Here is a 16462-nt window from a genome sequence, read left to right on the forward strand (position 1 = left end):
CAACAGTCTCTATTGCCCGTAAGGATGACTAATAACTGTCGGCTGTAATTTCCCAGAGTTTGCGGGTATGACTTCTAACAGTGCTCCTTGCGTTTCAATTTGCCATAGTTCGTCTGGGGGACTCTAAGGCTTTCAAACACAATTTAACCAAAACCCCCAGCTGTCTCTCAGTTCAGCCGGGAGAACTTTGTGGTACTCTTGAACTCACTACCTCCGCCCCCACACCCGAGAGTCTCCCTGGACGCTGCTTTCCTTCCCTGCATCACACATCATCAATCAAACAACCAGAGAAACGCAGAAACCTCAGTTCTCAACTGCAATCAATACAACCACCTTTCCTGGGGTAGTGCTGTGTTCGTTTTGAAGGTCACAGAATGAGTCAGGGGCAGAAGAGAGAAAAAGAGGCCACGGGTTCTTTGACTCTGTGTCTCAGAGAGATCAGCTTGTACAGAAAAATAACCTCATTAAAATGGACTGATCGCCGGGGAGCGGACAGTCCCAGTGAACACAATTTTGCACTATCAAAATACTATTGTGTTATTTTACATCTGGTCTCAAGAGCTAGACAAATAAATTTGCCTGGTGTAAGTTCTGATTCACCAACAGATAAGAGGATAAGAGGAAACTGAAACCGCAATAGCCAAGTACCTCTCGGAGGAGAGCAAGGGTCTGCTTCCATTACAATAACGCTCTTATTTACGCATTCTTATGTACATTGTTTCAGTAAGTTATTTACTCATCGAAGCCAGATTTGTTGAGTACTACTGTATGTGAGCCATAGTAAAATGTGTCATGGGGAAGGCAGACCTGGGTATCTTCAAAGAACTTGGTAAATAGCTATTTCTTAAGTGCTCTTCCTTTCAAAAAATAATTGCTGGAAATTTTATTTCTGCTATCTATATATGAGGCTATTTAAAAGAAACCAGACATAGGAAACATTTACAAGTAAAAAAACACTATAACAGATGAAGCAGAATAGGTCTTCTTGATTAAAACAAAAAGACAAAATCCTTTGTAGTTCAAGCAAAGATGATTTTAGCAAAGAGACATCTCTGTGAGAAGCACCTGACCCCTGACCCCAACAGAGCTTCATTCTTTAGGGGTCATTCCTTACATGCTGGTGATTTATTTTATGGAAGAAATCACCATAGAAGATATACAACCAGCTCTTTAGAAACACATCAATTGTTTGTTTGTTTAGTAAATCAATATTTGTTTGTTTAGTAAATCATTTTGTTATGGATTTAACCCAGAGTCCATATGATCACACTGGCTACATTATACAAACACCTTTCCTACTGAAAACCTATCAAAGAAATAACAATAGCTCATGTTATCACTGTTTACTTTTGACTCCATTCTCTTTTACTTTGCCACATACTGTTTATTTTCTAGAGTCCTAAATTTCAAGAAAATTTCTCTGTTATCAACATAATGAAATCACCTGTCATTGAAGAACTGAGTTACTGCTGCAGTGAGCAAACTGAAGTGGAAATGAAATCACAGAGACAACTCAACAAACCGAGATGCAGCTGAAATGGTAGCTCTCTCCTGTCATCTGCTACATTATTTCTTAGAACTTAATACATACGTATAAATAAATCGAGTGTTTCTGTCCTGCTTTATTCCTATAGAGGACTCACCTGCAGTTCTCTGAACTTCTGATTCTGATTAACCTTTGAAGGGACCTGGACCCAGATGCAAGAGGCTGACGACACCAGAAGAAAGCTGCCTTCTGAAGAATCAGTTTGTAGCTCACTTTTACTACTCCTGTCACTCTCTGACCTCTGGACTCTGGGCCCTGCCCACCTAGGGTATCACCTCCATTTGCTCCTCTGTGGTTCAGCTGACTTCCCTGGACTCATTTCCTTGTTGGCCTGAACTCTACACCCTGGATCCCTCTAGCGAGGCTGGACTCTCATCATTCCTGGGTGGCCGGGTCCTGCAGTCATCCCAGAAAAACACGGGAAAGGAAGACCACTTGGCAGATGCAGACCTTCTTGTTCTGCATCAGTGATGCCCAACATCAGTCCCCAGGGTCCTCCTTCCCACTTCTCACCCTTCTCTCTTCATGTCTCACAAATAGCGAGAACATTTCCCAGAGAGGTGATCAGGATACAGTGAGACCTGGAGGAATTCTGGGCAGGAATTCTGCCCATGAACATGTTACCATGGACTACTGAGTTTGTCTCACCAGATCTTTGCAAAGATGGAGCAAGTCTAGTTGGAGAAAAACTCTGGATGATTGGATTCTCTGCCCTCAAGTTCCTGAGATCTTTAAGGGTGTGGAGATAATGGAACTTCACTTTTCCCATAATAAAGCATAGAAGTTTTTTTAGGCTACAGATCTCCTTATCTAAGGAAGGAAGCCAAGTAAGAAAGGGCCCAGGATAGATTTTATTAAAAATTTAACAGTTAAGCAGCTACATATGGCTTAATATGTGGGCTTTTATTTCAACAATAGCAGCTGCCCTTGGTTTTGATGAGTAAATAGGTCGAAGGATTAACTGAAAAGAGAAAAAATAAAGACCATTTGTAACTTAAAACTGGTAGAGATAGATAAATGTGAGCCTCCCAAACTATTTACATACACACACACAGCCATTTTCTTTGAAAAGTTAGGAGAAGGGAAAAGCAAAGCAAAAGAAGGTAGGTTGGACTAGTTGAGCATTCTCAATGACATAATTTGAAAGATGACTTGAAAAGATTTGAATCTCCCTAAACAAAACAGATGGCAGATTCTAAACAAATAATTCTTCCTGGAGATGTTCATACATCAAATAAATGTGGTATAGACTCCTGACAGGGTAATTCCCTAGTGTCCAGTGGTAAGATTCCAGACTTCCACTGCAGAGGGCATGGGTTTGATCTCTGGTCGGGGAACTAAGATCCTACACGCCTTAAGGCATGGCCAATATTGTAAAATAAAATAATAAATGTATACATCTAGGAAAAAAAGAAAACACTCCTGAGATGTTATCAGGCTCAAAGTGATGGCTCAAGGCAAGCCAGTCTTTAACACCATCCATGCATCTATCTATTCAAATAACAAATCAAGAAGTATTTAACGAGTGCTTACTATGCACAAGATCCTGTCCTTACACACAAGATCCTGAGGGAGGATTGGGTTCTATAAGACGGAGCATGGCAAGGCCTCAGTCCTCAGGAGGGCGAGATGAAAGTGGCAGCTTGGAGAACGTGCAGGTTGGCAGGGTTCTCCTCCACCGTCCCTGAGGCTAAGAGGTCTATCTGTGTAGCACAGCTAACTCTGGACCCCCTGACCTTGTCTTAGAGAGGCTCTGTGCTTAGGCAAAGGTGTTCATCCTCTCAAAGCTTAGCAAGATCTGACAGCATGCAGTTTGTACACTTCACCTTCATTTTATTATTTTACCCATATTTTCTTTCTACCCTGATTTATTCACTGAATTTTTATCTTGTGTACTGTCTGTACTATTATAAGCCATCTCAATGCCTCTAAGGAGATAAAGAGATTTAAATTCTTTAAAAAAAAAATACAACTGCCCTACTCAATCACACAATATCAACGATGGTAATTTTTATTATTACGGGTAATGTCTATGGAGTAGTCCAACATGCCAGGCATCATTCTAAGGACTTTATAATCATTTTCTCCTTTTTCTTCATGATAATCACGTGAGCCTGTCATGACTATTATTACTATTTCATAGATGAGGAAAATGAAGCACAGAGAATTGATGTAATGTGCTAGGAGGTGTGAAGCCAGGACTCACACCTGCACACCTTGCTTGTGGAAGGGCTCCTTATGGCTTACTCAGGTTCACGAGCTCTCCGGGTCTGCTGATAGAACACAAGCCCTGTGCTTCCCGTTCTGACTCACCCTAGATTTAACAGTAGGATTCCTAAATGTGCCCTAGCTAGCCTTGGGGCCTCATCCTCTCTGTGACCCTTCCCTGACCCTGTGGCTGGGTTAGCAGGAGGTTCCCACATCTGAGCACTTGTATCTCTGGAGGGTGAGCTCCTTAAGAGCAAGGGCTGTTTTGTCCTCACTTTCAAGGTGTCAGTGCCTGATAGCACATACGAGCCATAACAGCTGTTTAATTAAGGCTGGTGTGGGTTGATGAATGCATGAAGGCTCCATCACTTAGCCACAACCACTGTACAGCTCTCCCAGAGAGAGGCATCCAGATCTCAGCCCCCACCCTCTTGCACTGGTCCATTTACAATGGCAACTGTCGGGAGCTTCACCTACTTTATTTGGATAGTTCTACCTCTCTAGGTGCTGCTTCTAAAATTAAACAACTATTAATCTGTGAGCTGTAAAGCTCATGCACCCAGGTTTTATCAAACACAGAGAAGCATATTTTGCAAGGAGAAAAGGTCTTCTTGATTAGTGATTATAAAATTGACTTGATTTCAATCTAACTTAGTATATTCAAAAGCACCATATTAAAAATTGGAATGGGCACTTTTAATTATCTTATGAGTTCAGGCATTTCAACATCTTCTCCTGCACTGCCCCCATCTCAATTCATTTTAAAGCAATGCCACCAGCACCAAAGACTTCTCTCTCCTGCTCTGACTTAGTCTTTCCTCTCTCTTATCTTCTATGCTCTTATTTCCTGGGCTACTTTACTTAACAATTAATCATGTTTTACTTAGAGATATAGACTACTGTGTTCAATTATTATTAAACTCTCATGTTGTCATGATCTCCGTGTTTCTGGTCTCCTGTGGAAACTTCTTGACAAGAGACCATTGTGACTTGTGCCTTGCTACATAGTTTAGTCACTCAAGTATTGATTCTCTGGGGGTTTGGGAAAGTCCATGGAATGTCATAAAAGGTAACTTGTGCCTCAAATACTGGAGAAGGCAATGGCACCCCACTCTGGTACTCTTGCCTGGCAAATCCCATGGACAGAGGAGCCTGGTAGGCTGCAGTCCATGGGGTCACGAAGAGTTGGACATGACTGAGCAACTTCATTTTCACTTTCACTTTTCACTTTCATGCATTGGAGAAGGAAATGGCAACCCACTCCAGTGTTCTTGCCTGGAGAATCCCAGGGATGGGGGAGCCTGGTGGGCTGTCATCTATGGGATCGCACAGAGTCGGACATGACTGAAGTGACTTAGCAGTAGCAGCAGCAGCAGCCTCAAATAAACTGAATAGAATTGTCCTCCACTCCTGGGTATTTGTAAGCGAAGTGGAAGGAGGTTCTATGGAGCAGATACCAGCAGAACTGCAGAAGTTCTGGTCAAATATGAATGGCAAGAAAGGCAGAAGGTGAGAGTGGTGGTGGTAGTGGGTATTCAACGTTTATTGAATGGCCACATAAGATTGGCACTGGGCTACATGTTTTTTATACTTGATTTCACTTCGATTTCTTTTAATAATCCCAACAACTCCCAGATACTCACATAATGCCCCTTTCCTTCTACCTATGATTATAATGAGATTCAGAGAATTGAAGGAACTCAGCCGAGGTCACACACTGGTGGGGCTGGTATATGATTCCAAGTTTATCTGACTCCACAATTATACTTTTTCCTTTATAAAGCTTTGCAGAGTCACCTCCATCTGAAATGCATGCACCAGCTAGAATCCTCCTTCAGCTGGCAAGGCCAATAAACGGATGAGTTCAGGACCAATGGGGAAGAGATGTGGAAAGGTCTAAGTCCCTAGTCACAATACAATTGTAAAAAACAAAGATGGCAAATGGTCCTCAACAGGTCTTCCATAGCCAGTTTTGAGCACTTACTGTAGGCAAGACAATATGCCCCAGTGCAGCGTGGAACAGACTGGGGACAAAGTCCAATTACCCAGTTGCAGACTTGCATCCAGGCCAGCCGACCCAGCAGGCCTCCCTTTGCCTTCCACTTCCACCCAAAAGTCAGCATCCAATCGGGTCTGGAAAGACCCAGCAAAATTGGTCCCCAGCCTCCTTGCCTCCCTCCTATGGGGCTGCAGACACGCCAGGTGTCTGGAGACAGTGGTGTGTGGCAGACGCAACCAGACTGCAGGCAAGCAGGGGGTTAATAGCTCATAAAATAAAACCCTCTGACACAAAAATGTTATTTTAATTGTATTACATTGAGGAGCCCTGAGGGTCGTGGGGTAGATAATCAAAAAGGACAAGGAGGAAATTAAAAAAGGGAAGAAGGCAATCAAAAAGGCCATTTAGGAGAGCCCCTTAATCCTCCATAGAAAGAACACTAATTATACTCCAGAATCTCCTTATAATTAACCCTGATATAAAGTGTTTTTTGAGCAGTAATAACTTTCACATTCACAACTGTTTGGATTGCAAACTCCGGTGAACGCCTCACAAACAGCAGCCCTCGCGGGTTGGCCACCTTTCCTCCCCTGCAAGCCTCACAATTACATGTCCACAACCAGAAAGAAATATTTCTGCCCTCAGCTAACTCCCCTGCTCAGTTGAACTCAGCCCATTGCTTTTTTGGCAGAAATAGCCCCAAGCGCAACTCTCCATCCAGTCTCTTCCTTGTAATTGCTTCCCTGTGTTCATTGAGCCTTTACTAGGGCTTGGAATCCTGACGGGTGCAAACCCACTGAATTCCCAGCATACCTTCCTGAGCTCACAGACCCCTGCTTGGATGTACCTCCACTCCTAGGCCACTGGGCACACATTGCTGTAATCGTTCTTAACATTTCCAGACAAAAGCAAGGATTCAGACAGACTCTGCCCAAATCCCATCCAAACTCAAGAGCCTCACATTCCTTGCCTTTGACAGCTGATCCCTTATGAACCAAAGCTCCAAGCTGTCAACTAGTTCAAGAGTCAAACAGAGCAGGGAAGGACTGCAGACAGATCTATGCTTCAGGTGCACAGGGATCCTTGGGAAGAAAGATGCCAAGGAAAGACAGCTGAAACCAGTGCTGCAAAGGAAAAAGGCCTGGATAGGTTGTTTGGGCCTTTTTTTTTTTTTTTCCTTAAGGCATGAAAAGGAAAAGAATCTGTCCCTGTCCTCATATGAACTGGCCAGTGCTCTCATCCCACCCAGTAAGAGAAGGAGCAGGATCTCAGATCCCATGAGATCCCCAGGGAGTAGTCTCAATGGGGCACCTGGCTGCCAAGTGAAACCCTAGCAGAGGTTCACAGGGCTCCTGACATTCACTTCCCCGAGAAGGTATCCATCCCTTCTTTGAATGTGCTCCTGGACCAGCCTTCCCCTCCTCCCTCCAAACACAGTAAATGGGTTTGAAACGTCTGCTTGCTCACAACAGGCTGCCTCCCCCTTTAACCAAAGATTAGGAAACCAAGGTCTGTGGAACACTGAGTCCAGTGTTTTTCCTCTTTATCAAGAGAATGCATGCCAAAAAAGAATTTTTCCATTTTTTTTCTTGCATGTTATGGGAACTAAAATCTTACTTCTACTTTCCATCTGGGTGATTATTCTTTATGTAGAATTTAACACGATAAGAAGATATTTCCTTGTTTTTGTTTTTTAAACCGGAATCCATAACTGAGAGACAAATGTTCTCTTACCATTCAATAGTACTGATTAATGATCTCTAATATGCCCAGCTGCCCTGGGATCTAGGCAATATGAAATAGAGATTATATTGTCCCTGCTTGTGCAGGGACTATGCTGCTCCCATGTGACTATATATTTGGTTGAGCAGCAGGTTATAGTTTGTTAATACAAACATAGGATGTTGGTTCATTTGCACTTTAAAATATCACTACTAAATAAATCATTTGTTTTGTCCAAAACACCTATAGAGACACACAAGTCACTTATAAAGTTGAATAAGCAGATTAAAAATGAATAGATAATGAGTCTCCTACTCCTTAATATTTATAAGTACAGTGCACATACAAATATAATACACTAAAGAGAGTTAAAAAGATCTGTGTTGACACCTTTGCTGTGTTCATTAATTCAACAAGTCCATGCTGAGTGTTAGTCATTTCTCAATACCTAAAGGTGAGGCAGGCATAGATCCTGCTCTCAGAAAGCCTAGAGTGTGACTGAGAGAGAACAATTCACACTTACATATAATAAAATTGCAAATTCACAATTACATATAATTACAAGAGACGTGAAGATTAAAAAAAATAAATTTGAGGTTGCTGTTGTTGTCTAGTCTCTAAGTTGTACCTCTTTTGTGACCCCATGGACTGTAGCCCACCAGGTTCTTCTGTCCATGGGATTTCCCAGGCAAGAATACTGGAGTGAGTTGCCATTCCATTCTCCAGGAGATCTTCCTGACCCAGGGATCAAACCCAAGTCTCCTGCATCACAGGCAGAGTATTTATCACTGAGCCACCTGGGAAGCCTCGGTGAACTTGCTAGATAAACATAAAATATTATTCATCTCTTTTGGCAGAGGTCTCCTCTTAAATTATCCCATCTGGACAGAAAGTGACACTATTGTCTCCACAGACGGGATATTTACAACTTTCTTTGGTGAGGTATTTATTCTATATTTAATTAAGATTAGCAATAGGAGCTGGAAGCCCATAGAAAGAGCTGAAGCTGGCGCTGATCTTTCCCTCTCGCTTTTCAGTGTCCCTCTCTTTGGGATGCAGTCTTCCTCTTTGGCATGCTTTACAGGTCCCCCCACTCCACCCCATACTCTGGATGCCTGCACCACTGTTCTCTTTCATCGCAACTTCATCACTAAGGAGACTCATGAGTGCCAAGGAAGAGGACAACACATTAACTAGGAAGGCTCAATCTCTCGGTCACTTTCCTTATTCCAACCTCTAACAATGTATATTTTACAAGGTCTTCTGCAGATGATTCCTAAACCAAAAGAAAACTCCATATGAGAAGAGTTGGAGAGAGTAGGGTCAGGAGTCTTGGGTTCAAATCTTACATTGATTACTCACTATAGTGACCTGGACAAACCCTTTTACTTCTCTGAGCTTCCCTTTTGTTCATTGTTAAAACTAAACAGTAGCAGATTTCCTGTGTTATATGTATTATGTAATACATAGCTCTCATGAGTTATACAAACACATATGAAGACAATCATAGGTGGGAGCTTTAGTCACGTGCAGGGAATCTTTTTGATAGGCGTCGTGTCTGTAGTGCCTTGAGCAGGTTTGCCCTACTGTGCCAGCAAATGGCACTGAATCCATCCCATTGGTTTGCAATAATGTAAGATAGTCATTTGTTTACTTCTTCCTCTAACTATGCATTTAATTCAAGCTACACTTTATACAGTCAGCGGTAGGGATAATAACAGAATGTTTTCCATCGGATAATTCCCCTCTCTACTTTAAGGCTAGTTGCTGACAAAAGGTTTAGTGTCAACATTAAGAAAATTCCATCTCTTGGGGTAGTAACACTAAAGCCCTAAATCAAAGTGGCCCTTGTCATGACCTGTCACTCCTTACATTTCTCTCTTGTTGTAGAAGGAAAAAAATAAGTAAAGCCACAAACAAGAGCAAATAGCTAGTGTACGGGAATCAGTTTTTAAAAAGTAGACCTTGATATCATTTAAAAATAGTCAGCAGCTCCAAACGAGGCCCCCAGCATCTTATCTTCCTTCAGCTGACCACAGGAGAGGGCCTACAGCAGAAGATGCTAGAAAGCCTTCATCATGATAAAGGAAGATGGCTTTCCTCGCTCACTTCATGTGTGTCTACAGGACCCTGGGAGCTAGCAGCTGGAAAGTTTAGTGTTATCAGGGACAATAGGAAATGCCATTCTCCTCACTCGGAATAACTGCATTTGGTCCAATGACCTTAACATTTTATGGCCTGATTTCTTTTGCTGTTCTCTTCTGATTAATTTCAATCATTCTTTCCTTAAAATATAGAGGTAATACAGGCTGTCAGTAAAAGCTAAAAAATACAGTCAGATGTAGAAATAAAAAATCAAAAGACTCCATCGATTTCCCCACACATTCCCTAATAACTCTTTCCTCTTCTAAGGTAAAAGTTTTGTTTTGTTTTATTTATTTGGTTGTGCCGTGTCTTAGTTGGGGCATGTGGGATGTAGTTCCCCAACCAGGGATTGAATCCTGACCCCCTGCACTGGGAGAGTGGAGTCTTAGCCACTGGACCACCAGGGAAGCCCCTGAGCTAAAAGCTTTTAATATAAAATTTTCTAGGCTACTTTATAGGCTTCAAATATAGGTTTAAATATCTATATATATGTACACATATATGTGTGAGTGTTCACTTATATTTTTGTTTGCACGTTGTTTTGTAATTGTTTCACTTAATGATATATCACAGATTGGTTTCCAAGTTAATATATCTATATTTATCATTCTTTCTAACTGCTGTATAGTATTACTTGGAATAAATTGAAAGGCATATTGAAGTCTAAATTGTTATGTCTCAGCAGTCAGCTACTTTATGTCGGAAAGGAATACTTTTTCAACAGAAAGAACAGTATTTACATTGCTTCTTGACAATAATCTGGCATATATTAAGGTTAAGCAGTAGCAAGTGGTGAAGCAAATAGCAGATCAGTCCATCATTTTTACCTCAAGAGATCTGAGAATTCTGATGGGCCATTTAGGGTGAACAGCTATTAGCGATGGTGAATATGGTCACCTGGACATGTGTCGAGGAAAGGGGCATGCCCCAAATCTCCAAAGAATACACCTGAGTTTCACCAACAGAAGTTCATTCCTTTGGTCTAAACATGGCTAACCCTGAACATTCTCTTTAAACATGCATGTTTTCCGAATGAGAGACCACTGGGTTGGGTACTTTCCTTCCCAGGAAGCATGATTCAATCTGAAAATGCTGAGTGTTTGTGGTGGAAGAGAATTCTAAAACTGTGGAAGGGCAGATACAAGAGAAAGAGGATGTGACTAAAGAAAAAAACAAAAATAAAAACAGTAGGATTTCCAAATTAGCTGAAATGTCAGTCCCCTTCCTACAGACGGGTCCCAACTGCTTACAAGCAAAAGTTAATTTCACCAAGCAAATAAAAAGAGTCTCTTATGAAGGTGGTGACTTTCCTCTGTGGACTAGAACAGAAGAGAGATGGAGAAATATAGCAAGTATGCCATCACTAATCTACTAAAGCATTCTTTTCCACTGAACCGGGACTTGGCCTCAGATTTCTTCTGGACTCAGTGCTCCAGGTAGCTACTGCCCAGTGACTCTCGTTGGTGCCCCAAACGAAAGCCAGTTTGTCATATAGTCATGGGAGTCGTTGGCTCCATTAAGACCAACCACGGGCTTGAATTTCACAAGTAGACAGTAACTGTGTGTGCGTGCCTGTGTGCTCAATCGTGTCTGATCTTTATGATCCCATGGACTGCAGCCCACCAGTCTCCTCTGTTTATAGAGTAATGGCATAAGATTAAAGTTGCTGTTGGGGTTCTTTGTCAGCCAAGCATCTGCAGAGGACACATCCCAGGACAAACAGATCTCTGAGCTAACGAACTGGGATCCTTCCCCACCAGAATGGAAGCTCTGTGTGGGAAAAGACTGCGTCTCCCTAGAGCCCAAGAGAACATCCAATGTGTATAGCAAGTACCGAGGTGAATGATCACCCAAATCAAGCATACAATAGAGTAAAACACATCTCCAGCAGACACTTGGTCCAAGAGGTCTTGAAAATTAACAAAAAGTTTGCCTTAAAACATCTCATTTGGATAGTGCAGCCTCTACATATATACCCTGCCTCAACTCCCTGTGAATTAGATATTGTCAAAGGATCTCTTATCTAAAATGATGATACTGTGTTTTAAAATATGGCAATCATCAAGGAAGGCAGAAATGGAATCTGACAGGAAGGGCATGTGAGTGTCCAGCTGTTGAGTAATGTAAGATGGATTGGGAGGTGAGAATAAGCCAGCACCTTCCAGACTGTGCAGAGGTGGTGAAGCTGGCTGCCTACTCAGTAGTCAGGCTGCAGCTTTCCTCCCTGTGCTGAAGCCTTAACAAGTAACTGACTTCCTGCACCCAGTGCGCACTGAAGAATCTGCCATCACATTTAAGGAAGCCTTCTTGGAGGTTCAGGGCAGAAACTGTCCCAGTCAAAAAAAAAAATTCAGCAAATAAAAAGACTTCACCTGATTTGACCAGCTTTGTTCATCACAGCAGAAGGAGGTAAGGCAGGGCCAGGTAGCCTATTTAAGATGGGATAAACAATCTCCTTGTCTCTCTCACACATACACACAGCCACCCACAAATACACCCACACACATACACATGAAAACACACACACGTACTCACATCCACATATGCTCACACACTCACATATCCACACACATACAAATGCATTCACACAGACATCCACTCACATCTATTCGCACACTGACACATACACAGACACCCACATACACTCACACACACATGTACACAAGAAAACACACATACATGCACAGCCACATTTACTCACACACCTGCTCACTCACACATCCACACACTGTCCTGGTACTATTGCCAGCTCCCAGAGAAGCAGACTCAGATGTTGCCACTCCCCATCATATTCTTTTCCTTCTCAACAAAAATGGCTCTCTTTTGATAGAAATCACCTTCTTCTAAAGGGACAGTGTCATCAACACCAAGCCCCAGTGACTGTGCAGAAAATAAGCACACACCTGCTGTGCCATCGGCCCCTTTATTGGCAAGATGGTATTAGCCTGTTCCTCTGGAGGAATTCTGGCTCAGAACTTTTATAAGTAGGAGACTCAATTATGCTTCTTAAGGGCTCCCTAAATTTGGAAATAGAGCTAAATAAGGAAATACATTAGTCAATGTCCTTTTCAACCTCCTCCCCTACTTGGTTCTCAATCATTTTTCTTTCTGCTTTCTTGGGGTGATTTAACTTAGGAAAACTGCCAACTGTAGCGCCATAAACAGGGCACTGCATTGAGATGAGAAAGAGGAAAAAACAAATGCCAAACATAGGTCTTCTAAGTATGATCAGCATATGGTTAAGGCTTCACCAAACCAAGTCACATTAATGCTGAATCTACTCAAGGGTAATCAGAATCACAGTGAGTTTCCCAAGGAAGAAAACATTTCAATACAGGGGATCTTTAAACTTGAACTAAAGTGCAAAGAGTAATGTTGCTAACACTTGGCGATTACAGAGGTATCTCCCAAGAGAGTCTAGGGAGGTAAAAAGAACATGGCCTGAAAGGTTAAACTTGATGTTCCCACGTAGTCATGGCAGAGATAAGCAGTTACCTTATACAGGTCTTTCTGGAAACAAAATTTGATACCTGCTTGAATTTAGAAATACATCAAAAGAAGGTATGACCATCAAGTCTGGCCATGGAAGCAGCGAGAAAAGAAAGTGATGGAGACAAGCTTGGGCACTGCCCTTCTAGGGACTTTTTAGGCTGAAAACCACAATCAGCTGCTGCAAGTGGCAAGGAAATAAGTTTAGCTGCCTAATTTATGTGTATTCAAATACATGCACACATATGAGTATTGGAGTTAGGAGAGAGAGGGAGAGGGAGAGGTGGAGGGGTGGATGAACGAAGGGAGGGAGGGATGGACAGAAGGAAGAAGGGAAGAAGAGGAAGAGAGAGGGGAATTGAGAGGAGAAAGAAGAAGAGAAGAGAGGAAAGCAGAGGGGGAGGAGGAGAAAGGGAGAGTGAGGTGGATACAGGAGATGTGAGCCTGTTGAATCTTCAACCAGCCCCTGTTTTTGAGCCTTATTAGCATCTCTCTGTGCTTCATGATTATCAGCGCTTAAATAAAGCTATTGTTCATTCAATATGACCCCTAACCAGTGTTTCCAAGTTTGATCCTTAAGCCAGAAGCATCAGCATCCCCTGGGAATTTGTTAGACATGAAAACTTGGGTCCCACCCAGCCCTACTAAATCAGAAAGTCTGTGGGTGCAGCCCAGCAGTTTTTGTTTTAACAAGCTCTCTCAGTGATTCTGATGCATGATAAAGTTTGAGAGAAGAAGAAGTGAAGTCGCTCAGTCATGCCCGACTCTTTGCGACTCCATGGATAGTAGCCTGCACCAAGCTTCTCTGTCCATGGGATTTTCAAGGCAAGAGTACTGGAGTGGGTTGCCGTTTCCTTCTCCAAAAGTTTGAGAACAACTGCCCCAAACACAAGTCAGCTACCGCATCTTTGGAGCTCCACTGAAGAAATAGCTGGAGGAATCTCTGATTTACATAAACACAGGAACATTCGGGTTTTATACATCAGTTTGAGAGCTTGAGGGATTTGGATCTGTCTTCACATCTCTGAATATTGCAAAGACAAGTCTTTGAGCCTAGAGGGCTGAAAGGTGATCATGGCCAAGAGGAGAGAATCACTAAGGTAATGACCTATTGTTAATCTTCTGGACACCTGCTTGAGAGGAGGGAGGTTCTCCTCCATTTCTAGACACTTAAGTAAAATAGGTTTCTGTGATTTAAGAGAGACCCACACAATGGTACCACACTTCAGAAAGGTCTAGTGCACTCTTCCAAAAGCCCATTCAGCACTGTGTATAACATTATGGTAACCCTGTGGCCACTTTCAGGTGGGGCTACAAATTTCTGTGATGCTTTCAACAATGGCTAACTAAATTGTTTTCTTGCAATCCAATATATCACTCTGGTGTGTGTTTCTATACTACTTGTATTGTTTCATATTCTTTGCTATGTGCACTCAGAGATGACTTGTAGATAACTGTGGGCAGCACAGTTGGGTATAAAAGAGTTATTTAATGGAGTTATTTCAGGTGTGCACCTTAGCCATGCAGTTTACAAAAGCAAATCCGTGTGAGGTATAAAGCATCAGAGAGCAAAAAAAAAAAAAAAAACAGTCACTGATATCTCTGTAGAAGACAGAAAGAAGCTGAGTCACTGAGCCTGCAATTCAAGAGAAGGCAAATATATCACAGAACAAAGACTGAACCTCCACCCTGGGTCACAGGACATCAGCTTCAGAAATGTTCACCAACACAGAAAGATTTGTTGCTTACGATAAAAGACATCTGTGAAATGTCTTTCACTGAACAAAGCATCATCTGACCCCTAACTAAACATAGCTTGCTTTATAAAAGGTTGTTTTTTTTTTTTTATATAATATTGCCAAACACTATTTCTGTAGCTCTTTGAAGAAGAGAGAGACCAGTTAGTGTTATTGAATCTGTGGCAGACATCATTCTAATCTGTGTCTGGGAAAGTATATCACTAACACCTACCTGACTAATTTGTTATTTAGAGATAGAGATTAATGCCATTTAGTCAAAAACAAAGCAAAACAGCTATACTACTGAGTGCCTACCAACTGTAGCATAGTGCTAAGCACTCTTAGGAAAAATAGAAAGGCAGGTACCATTTTGGCTTCCAGAAGAGATAAGGTACTCAGAAGTTCAGTACTGAAACATTTGTGTTTGGAGAAGGTTCATGTGAACTGGAATGTGGCAGGAGAAAGTTCCATGGAAGAGATGAGCTTTGCTCAGTAAGTAAAATTTAACAAGGAGGTTTGGCAGGAAATAAAAGCAAAGGAGAATAACCAAGACAAGAGTTGGCATTTTTAAAGATTAAAATTCAATTTCTCACTTCCATTTGGGATGAAAAAAATGCAAGCAGCAAAATCACCAGTAGGAAGGTTGATTATTCACCATCAGAGAAAGATGTACTGACTTGACTGTCCACACCCAACTGAATGTTCTATTTCAGATTGTAAACACAAAGTAGATGAAATGTATCCATGCCCTTCACACCAGGGCATCATCTATCACATTTCAGCTTTTAACGTTCCTAATTATCTTGCTCCCTCATCACCTCTAAGAAGTCACCTAGGGATCAAACGGATGCTGTCATTGAGGAATCAAACAGATGTTATCAGATGCAAGGACTGAGTCTGGGGGAAGAGTTGTGCTGGTTGTGGGGGCTGGAGGGAGTGAACAGGGATGTCAGTTCACTGCTGGCTAAGTATAGGGCCCAGATTCAATCTTCTGCCTTTCCCCCGGTCCCAAAGTATACTGGAATAGTACTTCCTGGTTGTGCTAAGAGCTTTCATCTTTGCCATGTCAGCTGGTTATAGGGACCTAAGGCGGATGACAGGTGCCAGCAGCATGACAGGAAGTCAGATTTATCAAGGAAAAAATCTCAAACACAACCCCTTCTGTCTCTCTCTCTCTGACATTGAGAAGAGGGGCCCTTTGGCACTTAGTGATATTAGAAAAAAGGACTTCTCCTCCCAGAGGAAGACCTTTGCATATGCCAGCATTCAGCTGAAGACTTTTGGCTTCCATTTCTCCGTCCATGATCTCTAATTTGATATTCTCTGATTTAGATACACTCTGATCTGATATTCTTTTTTTCCCCCCTCCTGAAAGCTAATCACATTTGTGGTATGATGATTTCCGGAGCATCTTTGAGGAATTGTGAGTCTGCTTTTGTGGCACTGTCTACAGTGTATGATTTGTGGGCCTGACTCACTCTCCCCAACTAGAACATCAGCTCCCCTGGATTAATCACCTTGGCATTCTCCAGCTACCCAGTACAGAAATGTACCCAGCAAAAGTGCTCAGTGAATACACAGCAGGGAGACTTTAGGTTCTTTCCATTTCTGTAC

This window comes from Oryx dammah, unplaced genomic scaffold (genome assembly GCF_014754425.2).
Source record: "Oryx dammah isolate SB20612 unplaced genomic scaffold, SCBI_Odam_1.1 HiC_scaffold_26, whole genome shotgun sequence".
Taxonomy (NCBI): domain Eukaryota; kingdom Metazoa; phylum Chordata; class Mammalia; order Artiodactyla; family Bovidae; genus Oryx; species Oryx dammah.